At 43.8% G+C, this 21,094-nt stretch overlaps 1 protein-coding gene across 1 annotated transcript in view; it reads right to left on the minus strand.

The window, feature by feature from the left end:
- Positions 1 to 21,094, minus strand: part of BRINP1 (BMP/retinoic acid inducible neural specific 1) — a 59,535-nt gene that overhangs the window by 28,086 nt on the left and 10,355 nt on the right. The window lies entirely within an intron of this gene.

The following is a 21,094-nucleotide window of genomic DNA, read 5'->3' on the forward strand; positions in this document are numbered from 1 at the left end:
CTACAACACACCTGCACTATCTTAAGCCATCTCCCAGATAATCGAGTCACAGGCTTCTCTGTCACTTTTCATTCACTTATTCCTGTAACTCGGGTTTAAGACAAAAATTTCATTTAAATAACAGGAATGACAATACCTGGCACTGACACAGCACTTTCTATCAATGTGTGTCAACTAGCACTGGCAATCCCACTTTGCTGGTAGAGAACCTGACATGCAGGCAGATTTAGGAGATGCTGCAAGCCAGCTGCAAAGCCAGGATCACAAACCAGATCTTTTTTTTTTTCCAGGTTGATTCTACACCCAGTCCACTTTGTGTGTGTTAGGTTATTTTACTTAATGCAATTATGCATTTATTTATTTTGATTGCACCCCATCACAACACCCCAGGCTGCCTAAGAGCAGTTGTATTGATTAAAATAGTAAAAAGCTGGCACTTGGCTTCAAAATATCTCCTTACACCTGAGCTAATGCCCCCTCTAACTCCTAGGCTTTCACAAGCCAAGTAAAAATTCCAAAACAAAACACCCCTCTTACCACATCCTAAGAGTCATTAGTGTCAAACCTTGAAATCCACAGAAACATCAGTCTTTCCTAGAAAAAAATTTCTGTCAAAAGGCAAAAAAAAAAAAAAGGAACCCCAACCCAAAAACCCCATAGACTAGGATCTTACTACCAGGAGTGAAGAAAACATAGACCATTGGCCTTAAAGTTGTCTGCAGATAACAAGTGCATTAGCAATATCCATGTATACACTATATGGAGCAGAATATAGTTTTTCCTCTGCTGTCCAAGAATAGTGCAAAAGTCCAACATTTAGTATCTGTGGAAAAGATACATTTGAGGGTCCCACAGTTGCTTTCAATGATAGGTAGAACCTTAAAAGTAAAGACAAATAGCTTCTCTCTGACACTACAGAGAGAGGTTGCTCTAATCATTCGTGATTAGAGTGGTGATCCTAAAACTGGCTATACAAGGAAATCCCCTTTGCATGAAGAAGGAAGGGTCCCTTCAGGATATAGCAGTTACACCGTGTGCTAAGACACAGCTCTGGATGCTAAAAGACAGGCAAGGTTTTATAACGGAGATTCGCATGTTCCTATCAAAGATCATAACCTGCAAGCGTAGGAAAAATGCCATCTGTGCTTCCTCTCCAAAGAGACAATTATTACTTCCTGTAAAACTCAAGCACACTTTTGCTCTGAGATTACTGCTTCCTGCAAGCATTATCAATAAAGTCAGGAGGGACTAGAGCCCTCCAGAGCCAGCACGTTTTCAGAAAGGCCTGGGGGAACGCTTCATGTTCCCAGCCAAAGTACAGAGACTTTGCTTTTGTTACTGTCAAGTTATCTATTCCAAAACACAGACCACGGAGTTGAAACGTGCAACTGTTCAAGTAGGGCCCTATTGATATATCAACGCCCAAACCCTAGGAGTGCCTCCATTCAGTGTGTGGAGATGGACAGGGCAGTTACAATTAGAACCATGCACTGGAAAGCAGTGAGCAGTAAAGATGGGAGAAGGTAGGAACAGAGAATGAAAATTTAGTAAACAGTATGGTCAAAGAGAAAGTGGGTTCATTTTTTACATCGGGTCCAACATCATCTCACGATACCACTGCAGGAGGCAAAAGGAGGAGTTTAAAATAAATCATTACCACATCTTCAACCTTGCCAGCTGCCAAGGGACAATTCCAGTCACCATTCATGCAGTAGACAAGCCCTTAGCAGAATCCACATCTAAAACATCATAGTGAAGGAGACTCTTTCCACTCAGTTCTTATGCATGCCATCCCTCCCCAGGGCTTCCACCTCCTAGGGCATATCATTGAGGTGAAAGCCCAGTTCTATTATACTCTCCAAATGCTTGGATATGTGGCTTTCATAGCTGATGAGAAGAACTGAGCAAATATGTTATGATGAATAATTTATGCAACTAACTTAGATGTTTATCTTCTGCTCATAGAATATCCATGAGCCAGTTGCAATTCCCTCTAATTTATGCATTATTTGAATTTACTTGGTGAAATTTTTCAAGCTTTTTTTTTTTTTTTAAAGGTTTTGCATAGTATTTGGTTGTATTCTTCCTTTGTGTGCTGTTGATTGGTTGGGATTGGTCAAGCAAATGATATGGTATTGTTAAGCTTCCTGATTAATGACCACAAATACATTTTAAACTTGGCTTCCCCAGTTCCAGAATACTTTACATTGAAAGCAACCCTCTAAATACTAGCAATCTTCCATGCAACCTATAGAATTCTGTGCTGTAAGATGCACCCAAGGCCAAGATTATGCCACAATTTTGGAAAATGGACTTGACATTAATGGATATGGCTAGTGAAATCACGCAGAATTATTGAAGTGATTAAAAAAAAAAAAAGACGTATTTGCAGGGAACAGTACAGCTCTGTCCTTAGGGAATGATCCAACCTGTAACTCCTGAAGTCTGTGAAGAAACACCTCCAAGAACAGGCTTTCTATTAGCTTTCAATGCTAGACTTAATTGCACTTTCTGCAGAAAATTGGCCAAAACTGAATCCATGGCACTGGGCCAGGCAAGTGTACTCTCGTTTGTTTGACACCACAGAATCCTTGAATCTGTGAATCTTTGGAGGACCTACCAAGGCCTTGGATTCATGGATGATGTGTGCGAGAGGGCACTGAAATCTTTCCTTCCAGAAATCATTCTCGGATGCCATTTCACTGATCATTGCTTCTCAGAACCACCAGTGACACCACAGTTTCAGTGCCACTGCCCGGAAAGCACAGGTGAGGCCTCTACAGGTCTCAAGACACTTTATAAAAAGAGAAATATTGCACTGTTGCTTGCTCATTTTCCAGGTGAAGAAATTTCAAAGACTCGACCAGGATTATGATGGCACCCCATGATACGGTTAGGATTAGTACAGAGTCTTCTGACCTTCAGGGGAAACCCCTAACAAGGACCTCAACTTCTGCCAGTGGGGAAGCTTTTAAGGGCTTCAGAAAGATGATAAACCTCTTAGCAAGGAGGAGGAAGAGTCTGTATCCCTGATGCAGAGACAGGATAAGGAGAAATTATGACCTAACGTCTGAGTAGTGGGGGAGAGGCACTTGTTTATGCTCTAATGTCTCGCCAGTGTAGACAGCCCATGCTAATGTGGAGCGTACCCAGGAAAATGCCTGTCAGGTCAGCGGAGGGGGTCTGCTCTCTAATGTCTGGTGAAAGCACTGAAGGGCCTACTCTTCTAATGGCTGGAAGGGGTAGGAAGTGCTAATGCCTAAAGGGGGAAGGGAGGTGAGAGGAAATAGAGGGATGAAGTACTGGCTCACAGAGGCAGATACACATATTTCAGGCCTTCCTCCCTGTCACAGTAAGGGGATACATTTTATTTATATATTGCTATATCTGAGGAAATACTTGCCCCTTCAGAATTTGCATTAATGAGCTCGCCATCAAGGCCATGCATGTCAGAGACAGAGGGAGCCACTAGCAATGTCTCAGTGCTCATTAGCACTATGACCCCTCCAGGGAAACAGAAAAAAAGGGGGGAAAAAACGCTGAAGAAGGAGGAAAAGTCAAAAGCCTGGAATGGGTACATCACCCAGACGCCCCACTGCACCAGCAGAGAGGCTAGGAGAATCCAAGGGCATGAGCATCTCTACCCAGGGAGGAGAAGTCTGAAAGAGAGAGGCCGTCAGAGCAAATTAAAATCCCCATCTTCAAATGGCCAAGACAACCAAAGGATGTAAGTGAAGAAACAAGTTCAGTACAGACCTCGGGGGCTGGCTCTTGAAACCAAAAAGAAATTAAATGCATTAAACAATGATCGAGACAGTCTGTTTGAAAAAGGAAAAACGGAAAAAAAGCAGAGCAGGAAGACACTGAACAAAGCCTGTCACTGTCATGCTAACTAGAACACCCCAACACCTCCTGCTGCTGGGTATATTGCCTTCAGGGCAGTTAGAGGATCCCACTCACAGTGCACACTCAAACACGGCCAGCTCCACCACTCCCTGGGAACTGGGCAAGAAGGCACCAGCTCCTTTCTGTTCAGCGGTTCTTTATCTTTTTTAATAGATCATAGCTCCAAAGCCATCTACTGCTCCCATAGGTGATGAGCAGACAGAGCCTTTCCAAAGGCAACACCCCTTTCAGTAACAGCAAGATACAAACATTGCTTAACGTCCTCTACCTGGCATATTGCACACATTATTGACTCTGATATCAGTAGGATCCCCAATCAGAGACAGAGAACTCCTAAAGCCTTCTTCCTTTCTTGGATTTTGGTGTATATACAATGGTATCTGCCTAGACATGTCTCTGCCCCTTGTTTTCATCCAAGCACCTCACAATCATTAGGACAGACATTTTTGGACGCCCCTATGTATATTGCAAACAAGTGTTATTAGCTGTTAGAATGAGAGTGAACCAAAATTGAGATTTTAGGCCTTGTCCAGGTAAAAAACAAGTTTTGTGTTAGCATCAGGAACTTAGCCCAAAGTCCTCCAGAATCCTCCCAGCTGCTCCTACAACAGAGCTGTTGCTTTGGGGTTTTTGTTTTGTTTTCTCTTTCCTTTTCTCAGCCTAATCGTCCCAGTCATGGGCTGCACAAAGTAATAGTTATCTTCAGCCCTCAGGGTGATAGCTCCTCCAGGTTACTGTGAGCCCTTGACTCTGCAAACAATGCCATGGGGGCAGGATACGAGCATGACAACAGCACTGTAGCGCTTATCTTTTACTGCCAGATCTGGCTTAATGTGAGTCTGTACGGGGGTATCTGCGATTCTGGTGGGGTCAGTGATGTTTTATTTCTAGTCTGTGCCCTCGGAATGGCAGACAGCCCCAGGCTGAGCAGTGCAATATTCCTTTAGCAGTTTCCTCTGCAGCTTGGCCTCTTCTCTATCTAGGCCAGCATGAAGAAGTCAGTCTTCAAAGCTGAGCTTTTCAAAGGACCTACAAGAATTAGTTTCCTGTGAGGGTTTGGCACTCATCCCCCTAATCTATTTAAGAAAACTCCAGTCCGTAGATTCAAACTAATTCCAAATTAGACAGACGACGAAGCTCTGCCATAAGAAAGAGAGAAAAAAATACAGAAGTCTAATTCCAGAGAAGTATGAAAAAGAAATCACTTAAGCTGAAAGTCTGACAGCATTTTGCATAACAACCAGGCAAGCAGACAGGCTGACATATGACAGCTGGCAGGTGAATAAGAAATAAATTGACTATTGATAAATGCTGTGCTGTCTGCAGCAGTTTTATTTCTATAGGGGCATTTACCTGGATAGGACTGAACCCAAGGAGAAGACCATCAGTATTTGGATGATTCAACAGAATCATATGGCAGAATAAAACAGTGCTGTTGGACTACTCACTCCTTCACCTGTCTCCACAGGACAATGGAAGAATCTTCTGTTGCTTTTTCCTTGGTCTATACTTTGGCCATGTTCTTAGTGTTGGCTGAGGTGTCTGAAACCTCAGCTACTTCGCCTTTCCTGGGCAATCATTTTAGCCTGTTGGATTTTCCAGTACAGAGTTTTGTTTTCTTCTCTGATATTTTTCATAAAAATATTAAATTGTTCCCGGGTTGAAAACTTGGAGGGCTTTTTTTGTAGAAGGAGAGGGAGGTAAATAATAGGTCCAGAAAGGCATGAAGTTTGCAAGAAGCAAAAAGAAAGAAAATTATTTCAAAGTTAGGTGGATTTCATGAGACCTTGAAAATGCCTTGGTAAACAGATTGTTCTAGCACTGAATTAAAAACCAATCAGACAGACATGACCGAGTCTTGTGTTTTCTCTTAGGATGGGACTACACTTGAGTCTCTTAGGAGGCAACATGTAATTGCTGGGTGCTGAAAAAGATCTATTTGTTTAAAAAACAATGAAGCTGGAATAAATGTATTACTAGAGTCAAAGCAGAGTGATTCAGCATAGGTAAGTACAAGTTAAAAGATAGTAGTGACCAAATGTAATGACCTAAGTTTGCTTATTAATAATTTTGATGATGGCCAGGACATGGCTATGAATCCTACCTCTGACTTCAAATCTAAACATAGCTACCATTGCGATCAGACAATCACAAGCAAACATGACAGAGTAGGTTACTACCCCTTCCACTGAATGGGGTCACCTCCAGGACATGTTTATGCATCCTCAGATAACACATAATAACTTCTAAACTTCTTCAACACAAAGTAAACTCACCAGCTACCTTCATTGGTCATCTATTGATCTGTTCCCCTATTTCACCCAAGTCAGCTGCTACAATTCCCTTTCATCACACCCATCAGGTTACACTGCAAACTGCTTGTGGGACATTTATTCCCCTCAACTTTCCCCATAAAGTTCTTTGTGCAGATTTCATTGCAAACAGCACACACCTCGGGCACTAGCGATACCCTTTCCAACACCAGCCTACTTAAGCCTCGCCCACCCTGGAGACTTGCTTGTAAGTAGTTCCCATTACTGTTAACAACATTTCAGCTGTTTTCAGCTTTGGGCTGACAGCACTTCTTATAAGCCACTACAATTTACATAGTGGTTGATACTAGCTGCTAGAAGCCGGAGTGACAACTCTACAAAAGCTCCCAGCATTGTTAGCACCACTACAGCTTAACAAACATTATCAACAATAGGAAATGTTCTGTTCTGTTGCTGTTTTCTTCCTAAAAGGTTACCTAAACCAGACATGGTTTATTAAGCTACGGAGGAAGCTATTCTAATAGACTGCAGGGCCCTGTGCTCCAAGCACTGGAATGGACAATATAGACACCCATTCCTTCACTGTGAATTATGATAAAAATCACAAGAGATGCAGCCAGAACAATTCTCCACTAAAATACCTGAGGTAGCCTAGAGAAACTCATCTATGAAAGAGGCATTTTGAGTTCTACAGTTATGATTACAACAACATAGATATTATTTTTCATAGCATGGTCTCCTGGATTTACATTTCTATGAGTTTGACCCAGAATTCAGGATCAAGCAGATCCTGGGAAATGAAGGAGCTGTCAAGAAGATGCTTTCAAAGAACAGCACTTTTGAAGTAACAGATGGAAACATCTGAGACATTGTAGGAATTTTAGCTAGTCTTGAGGAAACCTGGGATAATTGGTACAATTTTAGGTTCTCTTCTCCACGCTTCTTGCAATTCCCTTCTTGTACGCTCCTTTGCTCAACACATGATCCTTGTCCAGAATGCTGATGGCATACATCAGCCAATTAGACTTAGCCAACAACAGGTTGGAAGGGAAGCTAAGATACAGGATGGTGAGACAATTAACTAAGGCTGTATAGGAGCATGGGGCAGACACAGAAGGCCCCAAATTCTTCAGTCTTGTGCTGTAGCAACTGAAAAAAAGACAACCAACAAAAAAAAGACCTTTTCACATTGAAGTGTTTGTTTGGACTAGAGTAGGTGAGAGGATTAAACTCTTGATGAAGCCCCTCCTTATATGGCTAAATAATACATGAAAGTATTTAAATCTGTTACTTTTGAAAGCAAATTTGAAATGGAAGACTGGCAGACAGATTTTAATTTATAGAACAGATAACAAATCACCGAGGGGAAAATTGGCCCACACTAAGTCATGGTAAGCACTCTTTACCGCACGGAGGCCCTCAGCAAGCTAGGCCTGCCCTGCCCCAAAGTTTACCATCTCTAGACTGGGTCATAATTGTCTACCAGTGTTCATATGAGCACAACAGCATGAATCAAAGGCTGTAACAAGAACATAGTTTGGAACAAGTCATTTCATTAAATTGTACTTGCTTTATTTCCTGAAGATATAGGTGTGTAGACTACAGAGTTTTTTTTCCTAATTTTAGCTGTAGCAAGCTGATAACCTCAGCCTGTGACACCACAGCCCCAAGCTTTGCTCTTTACTTATCATGATTCACAGTTAACTCAGATGAAAAAACTGTGAGAAATGTGGACTTGAACCTTAATTTCTCATGCTACAGGCTAGGGTACCTGGCTACCACGCTACCGGCAACTTAAGCACAGCATTTGTCAATACTGGGAAAACATCGGAAATTTAGCTTTGATTGCCCTTTTTCTCAAAAAGCACAAAATTTTCTCCAACGCAGCATGCAACCATGTTTCAAAACTTGAACTGTTGTTAGAAAATGGAGCCATCACCCCCCTCTGGTCAGTTGTGCTACTCACTTGGCAAAGGCTCAAATTCACCATGTCAGGAGCAGAAAAAACCCGACGTTTAAATACAAAGCCCCTCCTGCCTCCTACACCCAGCTGTGCCCTCAAGGCAGTCCTGGCAGAGCCACCTGGGCACAGCTACCACACTTGCAGGCTCAGCAAGAGCAGGCAGTAATGGGAAAACTGTCCCCTCTCACCCACCCCCTCACCCCTGAGTCATTCTCAGCTGATGGAGACACTAGCAAACATGTAAGGCAGGTGCTGGTGGGCAGCTTGGATGCCTAAAGACAGCCAGTTGGCAAAGCCACCTGTTTACATCAGGGATCTCTTGCTGCAGGCCAGTTGAGGGGCTTTTGTTAAGTGAAGTGAAGGGGGTCCATACCCTTCCCTGCCAGGGAATGTCCTTCAGACGGAAGAATGTGCTCCAGCCTGCATGTAGAGAATAGGCAGGGAAATCATGACTTGCAGAGATGCAACAGGACAGAGGGACCAATTGCTGTCTGCTCCTAAGGGCATACCCAGATCCAACACATGGTCACCAGCCTCAGAATAACCCAGGAGATGTGATGAGGACTGACATCCTTCGTTACCCATGCCATTGCAAGAGATCTTGCAGAAAGCATTTGTGAGTACATGGAGGAGGTACAAGAGTGCAAGCGAACAAAATCTGTTTTGTCATCATAAAATAAAACCACTCTCCCCTCCCACACTGATTCTTGCTGCTTTATTCCTGTAGTGTTGTGACATTATTTCCTCCAAGTTGGTTTAGGAGAAAATGGTGGTTCCTCCTCATGGTTCCTCAGGACACCCATTTCTGTGCCTTCACCCTAAGAGCTGTGGCTCAACATCCCTTTGGTTTTCAAGCTGTGCTGTTACATTCAGGCCACTCGCCAAGGGTTGCTATTTTAACAGTGACATCCAGCAAGCAGGGATATAAACAGTGGCTATATGCAGAGACTGTCCTCTCTCAGCATAGGATTCAGATGGTATCTGGGCCTGAAATTACTAGCAAAAGACATAAGGTGAGAGGTGAAGGGCTAAAAAAATTAGGCTGCAGAGTATAGCTGCAGCAAAATTCAAGCCATCCATAATCAGAGACATTTGTGCTTTGTTCAAGATTAAAAAACACCTGTCCCAAAAAGCCTGTGACATTTCAGAATTACAGTAAAATTGAAGAAATTTTCTCTAGGAAAAAGGTGACCCATTTCCTCAGACTACATCCCTCTTTAGCAAAAAAACTGAACACAAGCAGTGAGAAAGCCTTGAACATTCCCTGGTTGCTCCAAAATCTCATTTCAACAAAAATCAGTTTTGACGTATTTAATTTTCATTCCTAGTCATGCCATTTCAAACTCAGACATGTTTTGATGGAGGAAATAAAAAGACTACAATAAAATAAAAATTTACAAACTCTTGAAGAAAGGCAATCTTTTTGCATGCTGCAAAGTGGCCTGCAATAAAAAGACAACCATGCTTTTCATGCAACATTTCATAAAGGGAAAGCTTTATTTTTGTCCTGTCCTATCCAGAGAACAGAGAGTAATGAATGCAAAGCTTTTATTTTCTGGGATCTGTTTGTGAAGCTTTGAAGCACTTGGTTATTCAGGCACGTGCTTAGCAATTTCCCAATCATGAGTCATGTTTCCTTTAGCTTTTATTTGTGACTTTGATACATGGATCTCAAAGCACCTTTAAACAAATGTGTCACTGTAGACAGAGAAGCTAAGGCAGCAAGAGATGAACAACTTTTCCAAGGAAGAGATCTAGCATACAGCACAGCCATGAACAAAATGAACCCAGATCTGGAGCCAGGACAAAGCATTTCCCCAGCAAGGACTAAAGTAGATAGAACCACAGAATTACTTAGGTTGGAAAAGACCCTTAAGATCATCTAGTCCAACCGTTAACGTAACACTATCAGATAGGGGGGGTTGTGGCCAAACTTGCTGCCCCAGACAGCTGCCCATTTTGCCTGTGCCGATAAACACTCCTGCCCAGGGTCCTTGCTGCCTGCTCGGGGCTCAGTTCGGCGGGTGCACTGCTTCCCACATCGTGCTCAATAATGGTAAGGGTAGCAGCGGCAACGTGCAAACACAACCCCACACCTGCCAGAGAAGAGAAGCAGGGGCAGATATACATGTCTTAAAGTCACCACTGCACATAAATTCCTGAATCCCAGCCCTTCAGGGAGGACACAAGAGCCATGTGTTTCAAAACATGAAGCGGAGTGAGCTGGAGTCATACCACAAGGAGGGTGTTGGACCTGTTCTACAGCAAGAGTGAGAGGGATCAAATGCACACCTGTGGCATTTATCTTCTACAAAATAATAGGACCCCAAAGGCTGTGAAATCAATCTAATGAAATGCAAACCACTTCCTTCAGGAAGGTTATGTTGACTGCCAACTCTGTTGCGTTCAAATGAGCAAAGAACACGCTGGATGGTCTGGGAGAGAAGGTTGAAGACCTTTAAGGCCTCCAGTGATGCTAGTCTGTACCACTTCAGGTTGTGCCTGTCTGAATTCCTGCAGTGTTATGAATATACCATAGCGAGATGATACAGGAGACTATTTTAGTGTGAAAAGGACCACCAGAGTGCTTCCTTAGCTCACTGATCTTCAAGCACACCTAAAAGAGCTGAGAGGGGTTGTTATACACAGGCTGGGGGCATAAAATCTGCGGCATGGTGGAGGGAGGGAGCTCAGTGAAAGGGCAGTACGTGCAAACTGCTAACTGCCCAGCAATACACACAGAGCCACGTAAGCACCTGTTCACATGAATCGCTTAATTCAGTTACAAGGCAAAATCCACTCACATGCTAAGGTCCAAATGTGAAACTCAGGTCCTGGAGAAGTTAAGAGCAAAACCTCCTCAACTTCAGTGCAGGCAGCATCCAGCCCCATGGGCAAAGGCAGTCTCAAGGCCCAGCAGGTCTCTGGGCTGCAAGCATCAGATTTCAGGGTTTGGCACAGAGAGCTGGAGTTGAGCACTGTTGTTAAGCAAAGGGCATAATCCCCTTCCCTGAATATAGGGCACTCTCCTGCAGGACAGGATAAGGCCAGCTGGAAAAATTTATAGCCTCACCATTCAAGGACTATTTAGGAGGAAAGAGAAGTCAGCTGTGTGGGGAGGATAGGTTTTTTGATAGTGTTTTTTTTTTCTTTCTTTTTTTTTTTTTTGCAAGGGGGGGTGGTTTGGGTTTTTTTTTTTGAGGGGGAAGGGTTTTTTTTAAGTTTAGTAGGGAACGAAATAGAGAGTGAAGGGGGTTGTTCTTTAGTAAGGGCTCTTATGTCTCAGATTTTCATTTTGGCTTGGCAGGTATTTGCTTTGTGCTTTTATCGTGGCTCAGGAATCCTTTGCTGAGTCTGGGTGGGAGCTTCTATGGGGTTGGTTCTTCCCCTTTTGCCTGCACTGGTTTCTTTCATGATCGGCTTTTTTGTTTGTGCTAAGTTAAAGTCAGGATCTCTCTGAGGCAAGGTAGTGGAAACTTAGTCTGGGGGGATCAGATGCCACAGAAAAGCTAAAGAGAAGACCTCCCCTCATGGCTGTTTCAGGGGGTGAGGACTAGGCAAAGTAAAAGCGCCAGCTCATATGCTAGCTAAACACATACGTATGGCTGAATAAGGGATTATGTGCTATTGCACATCTGAGCCTCTGCTCAGAAATAATGAACTGGACACCAGAATTTTGAAGCACATGCATATGTATATATTTATCTAGTGAACAAAACAACAATATCTGCAATGCTTTTTATTTGCCTTCTGGGTTTTGAGATTTAAAGACCCATATTTTCTGGCTTTTCTTTGCAATCCTAAAAGACACCCTATTCTTATGTTTTAAATGGAAGTTGTGAGTTATACAATAATACGACTCAAGCCTGGAGTACTTAAAGAAGACAGGAAAAAAGGTAGCATGAATCCCCCAACTCCTGCAAGTACTGGAGGGAAAAAAAAAAAATCTGTGCAGCGTGGTAGAGAGCTAGTGCCAATGTTTCCTGCTACTGACGAGAAACCTCACAACTCCCAGTGCCCGAGCAAGTGTCAGGAAGAAGGGGGACAGGTCAAAGTCTGCCTCCTTGCCATGGGCTAGGTAGTTATCCCCTGGGGTACAGCCCTACCCTCTCCTGGACTAGCTAAACTGCCCGATTAGCTGAGCTGCCGCTGAGGCCAGCAGGATGCTCTTCAGCACTCCCCTCCATGCTGAGGCCCTCCGTTTTCTTCTTTCTCCTGCTCTTTGGTGGAGTTGCTGCCCCTCTTCATGCTTCCCAGCCCTCCTTTCTTTTTTTCCCTCCCCCAGCTGTTGCATTGTGCTAAGCAGTACAGATTTAGGGTCCTACAGACCATATTCTTGTGGCAGGACGTAGAACCTGATGTAAACTTCAAGTTGTTCAGGGCAGGGGCTGTTGCGAGCCTGATGGGGGGCGGGGGGGGAGAGAGGCGTCCTAAAACTGCCTACAGTGGGAGGAATCAATTATACGGCCCTGTGCAAGAGCATCACCCAGAGGCCTCCACAAGAAGTGCATGTTTATCTCACTCAAATATTGTCTCTGCAGCAGACCTGTTTGTACCTGCTCCTCGCACTGTTACTTACAAAGCTCAGCTGCTGGCGAATTTGCTGGTCTCCGGATATAAGAAGAAGCGACTCCATACCAAGGGGTCTTTCTGCAGCTCTGATATTGCTCCGGTTTTAACTTATCCCAACAGGAGATGTACTGGGTATTCCCACTTCCCCGAGCCTCATCGCCCTGCCTGCCTGCCTTGCCTTGCCCCACTTATCCCCATGTTTGGAAAGGCAGGTGGTGGCTGTATTTAAAGCCTCAATCTCCCTGGGCACTGAACTGTTACAAGCAGTGCACTCATCAGCAGTGCTGAGTTTCACTGACTGATTGTTTTCTGATTCTGTTTGGCATTTTATCCTGGCTGCATAGAAAACTTATTATAAAATCATGTTTGTGTTCCATAGATTATATCTGTGGCTCACTGCGGCGGGAGTACGAAGCATGACAGACAGAGTCGGAGGGGCATGGCTGATGAAAGCCCCTGCCAAGGTGACAGGGGCCAAACTGCAGTGCAGTCGCGGTGTTTGCAGAGATGAAAATCGGAGCCCCTTGATCAGCCCCAGGTTATCCTGGGGGTAGTTTAGCTGTTGCAATTCTCCTGACTAGATCCTTGCCACATGCCACAAATAAATGTTCTAAACACAGATTAGTTTTATATTAGATGACTGCAACAGTCCCTGCTGCTATTAAAAATCAGTTAGTCTTTCCCCAGGTAGCCCCAGGCTAGAGCCTGACATCCAGTCACACCTGTATCAAGTCCAACAGCCTGTGGTAGAACTAGAGAGAATTACTATTTAGGTTTTCAGTTGTTACTTGGGTTCTGGGAGCAGCTAAGGCCTGGGAGATGCAGCTGCAAAGAGACCACCCGTCCTGTCCTAGAGGTTTAGGACTGTAATTCTTCAAATGGCAAAGCACCGTGCCTGGCAGAGTGGGACATGGGATACTGTGACCCTGGAGGGTCCTTTTAGTCCCATCTTCCTTGGGCTCTGAAACCACATGCTAAAGCCCCTCTGTCCTTCCACCATCTTCCATGTGAGCCAAAAAAATGGTGTCCTGCAAGATCAGCTAGGCATGGCAGCAGCAGAATAGACATTCTGCATTGTGTATGCCACAAAAATAAAGCCAACCCTTTTCTAAACATGATTTTCCGTCTTCTACCTAGCTACATTTCCTGAATGCCTCCCAGCAATGCATGGAGCAGCATGCCTAGGATCTGACTGGTGGCATTCAAACTTCCTTCCTTTGGCCTCTCTCCTGGGGAGAGCTAAACACGTGGACTAGCATTTTGTTGACTGCTTGACACAAACATTCCCAAAACAGGAAAGGTGTCCACGGGAAAAGGTCAAGTAGAAAAACAAAGTATCACCTCTAGAGAAACAACTAGACATGGCTCGTTGGAGAGGTGGAAAAATGTTAACTCCTCCCTCTCTCCAGAGCTGTTTCTGGTCTCTAAAACATGCATTTCAGGAGGGAGCTCCTCTATTTCCCCCATCTCTGAGCACAGACAGATCTGCCCAATTCTCCTGCCCGCTTCCACTGCTTGTCTAAGAGCAAGCGGTCCCCCCTCGTTCACACATTGTGGATGCTGGCAGTGCAAGAGGCTTCACATCACTGGGGCTGGCCATCTGGAACAACCTTCATGTATCTCTCCATCTCATTGACTCTGTTCCATTTCAGTCTCAGCTGAAATTGTATCTTTTTTCTCTCCTCCCTTGCCTGTGACTCTCTTATTTTCTCCCTCATACTGTCTCTGCTGCTATTTATGATTTATTCTCTGTAACTCTCCTGTTTAATGCTGCAGAATGTTTGGGAAGATGGTTTCTGTGGGTGATGTTGTAGAAAGCAAAGGGGTCCTGTCATTCACCCATCACAATGGAGCTGACTAAACACGTCCCAGAATCACGGGAGATGGAAATCTCACACCGGGACCCTGGACTCTTTGCTGCCTGATACAGTCAGGAGCACAGTGTGAAATGGCCACAGTGCCTTGGAGAAACTGTCAAGGAGATGTTTACGGGGACTTCTGGCTAAAGCAAACAGCCTTCAGGATCAGACTGGGGGCTCCTCTCCTTGCAGTGAGCTCAGGGCATCACCTTACTCCACAAGGACTGAATGCCCTTTCCTGGAGGAGCAGCTTGCGATGTTACACATGCCATTGCACAGTCTTCATCCAGGGTGGAGCATGCTCTCCAGAGCCCATGGGTCCTATGGTCTCACCATTTCTAGAAACCCTGGGATCTGCAGGAGTCGAATCAGCAAAACACGATGAGTCTGTAAGGCTTCTTCCTACATTGGGATTTTTTATCACGCGAACACCACGCTGCAGCTGGTTCTGGGAAGGCCTCTGCCCACACACTAAATAAATTCTGGTGCGGTGCGCTGCTTCTCTATGGAAACCGTACCCTGCATTTCCCTCTATAGGATTTTTCTCATTTCAGGCTCCATAATAAATTAACGAGAAGATGTTTTCGTTACACCAACCATAGGAGAGACTCTTTTCTGTACTCGATTAATCTTTAGTGATCTATATTAAATATTTATCTGAAGAAACGAGGCCTGTATTGCAGCAACATTTTCTATTATGAGACTTTATCATATCAAAAGATATTTTCCTGGCGCTGACTCTTTCGTATATACCCAGCCAGAATTTCTGATGGAAGGGCACCCTTTTTTTTTTTTTTTCTTTCTCTCCCAGTGACCTTTTCCCTCCATAACAAGCTGCTGATATGTTAGAATTTACTGGGTTATAAACATTTTTTATCGAGTAGGAGGAAGCTGGGTGATTTGGCATCAGCTTCCCCAATAAAACCCCAGGGAGAAGCTGTGATGTTTGACACCAATAAAGGCATGGAAGAAACTGCAGCCTTCTGGGATGCTGGTCACGAATGACAAGGGGAGTCAGTGAGTGTCAGTCACGTAGCTTCGCTCTGCTGAGGCACTTTTGGAAGGAGGCCAGCTTGCTGGCATGGGAGAGGGAGCTGGGAGGGACCTGGTAAAGGGCTCCTCTGTTCTTTCCCAGCGTTACCAAAATTGTGTGATCTATCACAAGGAGCAGTGAGCTGGGATTCCTAAACCCTCTTTTCCTGCAAGTGGGAGGTGGAGAGACACTAAACAGTTGAGATATCTAAGAAGGGTCGAGGATCCTGGTGTGGGTTCAGGCACTGGTCCTACAAGAACATGGAGAACTCAGATCATAGTTTGATCTTGAATCAGTGGTTGAATTTTCCTACCTGAGACAGACCTGGCATTGGCTATAGATAAACAGAATTATAACTATGTTTATTGAGGTATTGTCAAAAAGAAACCTAGACACAGGACTGCGCTTGTGGTGCCAGGTACTGAGCAACAATGCAGCAAAAAAGATGGTGCGAGTTCACCAAGAGCTCACAACCTAATACATCTCTGCCTCTCAAGGGAGCGGTGATTTAAACTGGTCAATAACTAACTCATTCCACAAAAGCCTGAATAAATCATCTGATGACTAGATATACACACATTATAAATGTTTAGTTCTGATAATATATGACTGAGCTGTTATTTTGACAAATAGCTAGTGAATAATATATTTGATGAACTGCATAATATTTTACTAATGATTAATTTATTCATTCGAAACAAACAAACAAAACCCAGACTTTTTCTCAGCTATCATAAGGAACCCTAAATAATGACTGCAAAGAGCTTTGAGATCTCTGGATGAGCTGTGTTTGTTATTCCTCCTTTTATCACTGTGTATTTCTAGTGATTTATTACCAAGGACAATAAATCCATGGATGATGTTATGGACGGCCTCATTTAAGATTGTGGCAGATGCTGTTCAAAAGCTCCTGATTTTGTAATGCCCACTAAAATCTACAGGAATTTGGCACTTAGGCAGTTAAGTACCCACACAAAGTGCTTAAATACCTTTTTTAAGTCTGGGCCAAGCTTATCTGAAACATCATCTGCTGCTTCTGACTGGAGACAGTAGCATTATGGTTGGGGATAGTTTCAGTAGGGCTAGTTACTACAAGATGGCGGTCTACAAGATTTAGTTGAGGATTGCCCTGGCTGTAGTTCTCCCTCTCCCTCACTCTTAATCCCATTCAGAAATATAATTTCTGTGAGTTCACAGAGAAGATAAAGGACCAAAGAGCAAGAGTGCTTCCTCAGAGCTTTTCTGCAAAGGAGGACTGATTGATTACAGATTGGACGCTGCTCCAACTTCCTTTCCTAAATGAAAAATAGAGAGCTCTTAAAAATTGAATAAAATATGCGGTTCTAAGAATGATTTCCACTGGCATGAGCACAATAGGAGGTAGTAGTGAGTTGCTCAATATTTCTGTGTGCACTGGCTAATCCTTTACTACTCAGTCCCTTTGCACTGTCCCTGTGGCACCTGATGATAACTCATCTGTAATTGGTAAGGGCTTCAGTTTTGTGTCTCCAGACAAAGCTTAAATCGCTCACATTTGGGAGAGCTCTGACTTCAGTTGCGGCTGGAGCTGTCCAGGAGATTATTCCTTTTTGTAGCTACATTCAGGGCTGCAGAATCTGGCTTTGTTCCATGCTGGAAGAATCTGGAACAGCTTGTAATGTTTTCACTAGACAAAATTTTGTCAAAATAGCTCATTTCTTAGATCTCTCTTTTTCGCTACAGTCACTAGTGACCAGAGAGGCCGGGACTTCAAAAATATGTTGAATCCAATTCATCAGCCTGAAACACTGTACTGCTAACAAAATAAAGCATTTTGGCAAAACCTTACTTTGGAGAAAATATTTTTCTGCCTCACTGAGACAATTTTATTACACAATAATATATTAAAATTTATTTGCATTATTACAATTAATGCAAAGACTTTGCCATCCTGTCATTTGCCTTCCAGCATCCTTGTAGAACCACCCCAGATCTGCCCCCCTTTCAGTGCACAGTCCCCACCACTATGAGTGAAAATCCTACTCCAGTGGTACAAACACTTGCAAGACCGACAGAGAGCTGAGCTGCTTCTACTCCAGCTAGCAGACAGCAGCTGTGCATATAAAGTCTTTACCTTCAAATGCTCACCCACAATCATACAGGAGACAATCACCAGTGGAGTTCATGTGGGGAGATAAAGCACTGTCTTTTTTAAAAGACATGATGCAAATATCTCAGGCCCCAGGAGTGAAAACAATAAACTTTTTTTTATGACTCTTCTGCAGAAGAAAATTAAGTCCAAATACAGTTGGCAATTATCTTGTAAGCTTATTATACAGTAGCATTCAGCCTCTTCCACACTCTTGGTTCCTCCTTTGTTATATGCTAGAAGAGCTGGTACGACTTTTTCTGTCCCGTATTCTAGAGCCGTTTCACAGGAAAGTATTCTCAGATTTCCTTTAATCCACCATAGGCCATGCAAGATGCTTCAGCCACCCCAATACCTGCGTGCACCTCAAACATCAATGTCTGCACAGAGGGAGGTATGAGGCTCTGGAACAGCTACAAGCATGATATGCTCTGCTACCTCCCTACCTCTTCAGTATGTATGATTCTCAAACTGGATGTGGACAGCCTGAGTAAACATGTATGTGGAAGGCAAGCCCACCACTTAAGGGTGACAGTGGCAACCTCCCTTCATCTTATCACAGGAGCACCCCTGTCTTGGTGTGTGTGCAAATTTTCCAGGAATAAAGTGCCCCTGGGTGGTGCGTATACCTCCTAGAAACATTGGAACAAGTTGTTTCAACATCCAAAGGCTTTTCTCCCCTTTCAGATCAATTAAGTTCATCTGAGATTATAAAACGATTAGCAAAATGTCAGTTCTGGCATTGCTAACTTATTCACACATGTCTGTTCGGTGTGCAATCTTGGATGGAAGACTCTAGAATGTATTTCTCTTTGGATTTGCAATGCTATTGCTCTGTGGCTTGTTTTCCCTGCTTATGCATGCTGACGAGATTTACTATTATGAATTGCCCCACAAAACTACCTTCAAACTCAAATTTAATAACCTAAGCATTATGAAGATCAATGTTATGGCTATTCTCATTCATATGATTAGCACTAATGTAATTTTGGGAAATATTTATGCTGCAGTAGTGACTAGAGACCTGGATTAAGAGAAGATCCTCAGGATCTATACAGAAGAAAAGACACTATTCTCTCCAGCTGTGTACTGAAGTGCAATACTCAATCTCTGAGTCTCCACGGGTTTGGATACTTTATGTAAGTTATCTAATAAGATAACAAACCAGCCTTACAATCCCTACAGCCATATTGCTAACTGTTTGAAAATCATGAGTCAGGCTCCAAAAAAGAATTAAGAGATTGGTTTTAAAATTCATGAGACTTTTTAAATCTGATAAACTTCAGGGTTTTTTTTTTTCTTCTTTTTTGCCTTCTGCTTTCTGAGTATGTAGGAGTCGTATTATCAAGTTTTCCTCTGCAATTATGAGGGCCGTAAACTTACTTTAAAAATTGACTTGAGACTCTTACATAATCACAGGACTCTAAAAGTGTGGGCTTTGAAGAGACACTAAATAGTCTTGAGATACAGTTCATCACGTGACTCGGCAACACTTGCCTGCTGAATTGGTATGGCACAAATTTCAAATATCAAATACTCCCAAGAAACAGTTGGGAGTCTTTTACGGGTGGGAGGGGGGAATCTGAGACTTTCACAGTCTGTGCATGAATGGGGGTAAGGGGAGGAAAACGGGGGGAAGGAAGACAAAATGCAAGGAGAACATATTAGTCTGGTGGGGACTATTCATTTAGCTTTATCCAGAGATGAAGCTAACAACCTTCTTTTCTTATTCCTGTCTTTCCTGCTTGCTCTTAACCATGCATCACGCAGTTCTCCCTGTGTACCAAGCTCTCTTATTAGCCTTACCCAGGCTGTGTGCCTGCACTCCCAGGGAGAGCCCCAGACATTTGGAGGGGAGTAAAAAGTAATGTTCTTTCTGGGTTTTTGCTCAAGAGCTGGAAGCTAACACTGAAATATTTAATGCTGAATACTCAATAGGCATGTTTTCCTTTGCTGAGAGGGAAAGAACCAGTATGAAAGAAAGGGGAGGAAAAGCAAAATGAGGTTGGGCAGGGACGAATGGATGATGAAATTTGCCCTCCCGACATAGTGCTCGGTTTCACCTCGTCCTTTCTTCCACCTCCAGGTAGCTGTGTGGAGGCAGTGTCCCTCACTGGTCAGCATTTGCATCCTTATCCAGACTGAATCCCCTGAGTGCACTGTGATGGTCAGCTACCAAAATCAGTGCTTAGACCCAGTCTGTGCTCCAGCAGACCTGCCAGTCACTGCCAGTCCATGAAACCTTTGTTTGCAGCTTGCGAAGGGGCACTTTTATTGCAGAAATGACAAGATCTCTAGCCACATCAGCAGGGGGATCAGTGTCAGGATGATGGCAAGAGCTATCACTAAGTCAATCAGAGCCCAGAGACAGGTCCCAGCTGTACATTGTAGGGGAACAGCTCTTCCACTGGCTTTGCATGATATTCATCCATGGGAATGAGAGGCTGTTGCAATATCAGGCATATTTGAGCCTCCAGATCCTGGTGTGCTGGCTGAGAGCATAGCCATCAAATAAGGTTATTCTTCAATGAACTTTGCTAAAGGTGTATCCCTGGGAGATGGAGAGCATCCAGAGGCTTCTCCTTAGCTGGTCTCTAAAACATTTAGTTGCTCCCTGCCCTTGCTAAAACTGATGGCAGGAGAAAGCACAGCATGGGTTTTCAGGCCAGCAGGTGCTGAAGGCTTGCATGCCACATAGGCATAACAAAGGACTCCCTTCAATTTGGGCTAAGGAACTCCAGGAGGCAAAAAACCTTCTGTCATAATCCCAGAGCAGTGAATTTCCATGTTGCTGCTTAAGAAGTGCTGCACATCGTCGGCACAATTCAGCCTGTAGGAACACAGTGGCAGTTAGCTGGCTCTTGCCACTTCTAGACGATGGCTGTGCACAAGCAGAAGCTGTGTTAGTGTAAAATTTGGCCCTGCAAGTATGCATGAGAGCCATGTACAGTAAGGGAGGGCATGTTGGTGTAATTCTGCAATAGCACAGCTTTTATGGAAACTCCCCTTTCTCCAAGCAAGTGCTTTCATTGCAAGCAGAAGCACAAGCAGGCCTGACCTGTTTGGGAATTTGATACAATGGCTTCCTCTCCCAGCTGCTTACTCCTCTGCTGGGAGCCGTCTACACATTAAAGCAGATGTTGGCTGCACTCGGGTCATGTTTCCAGGCTTTCTTTTGCAGCCATAAGGGCTAGAGACTCTTCCCTCCCTCCCTGCACTCATTTCTTAATTAAAGCTTAAATTCTGATGTCGTCACACGACTGTAGGAGCAGAGCCCCAGGCAGGCATTTAGTGCTCTGTGTTGTCAGCAGGACTTTGATTTAGAAGCATAGCAGATACTTTAGAGAATCCCATCCCTCC

The sequence above is a fragment of the Mycteria americana genome, chromosome 17 (assembly GCF_035582795.1).
Source record: "Mycteria americana isolate JAX WOST 10 ecotype Jacksonville Zoo and Gardens chromosome 17, USCA_MyAme_1.0, whole genome shotgun sequence".
Taxonomy (NCBI): Eukaryota; Metazoa; Chordata; class Aves; order Ciconiiformes; family Ciconiidae; genus Mycteria; species Mycteria americana.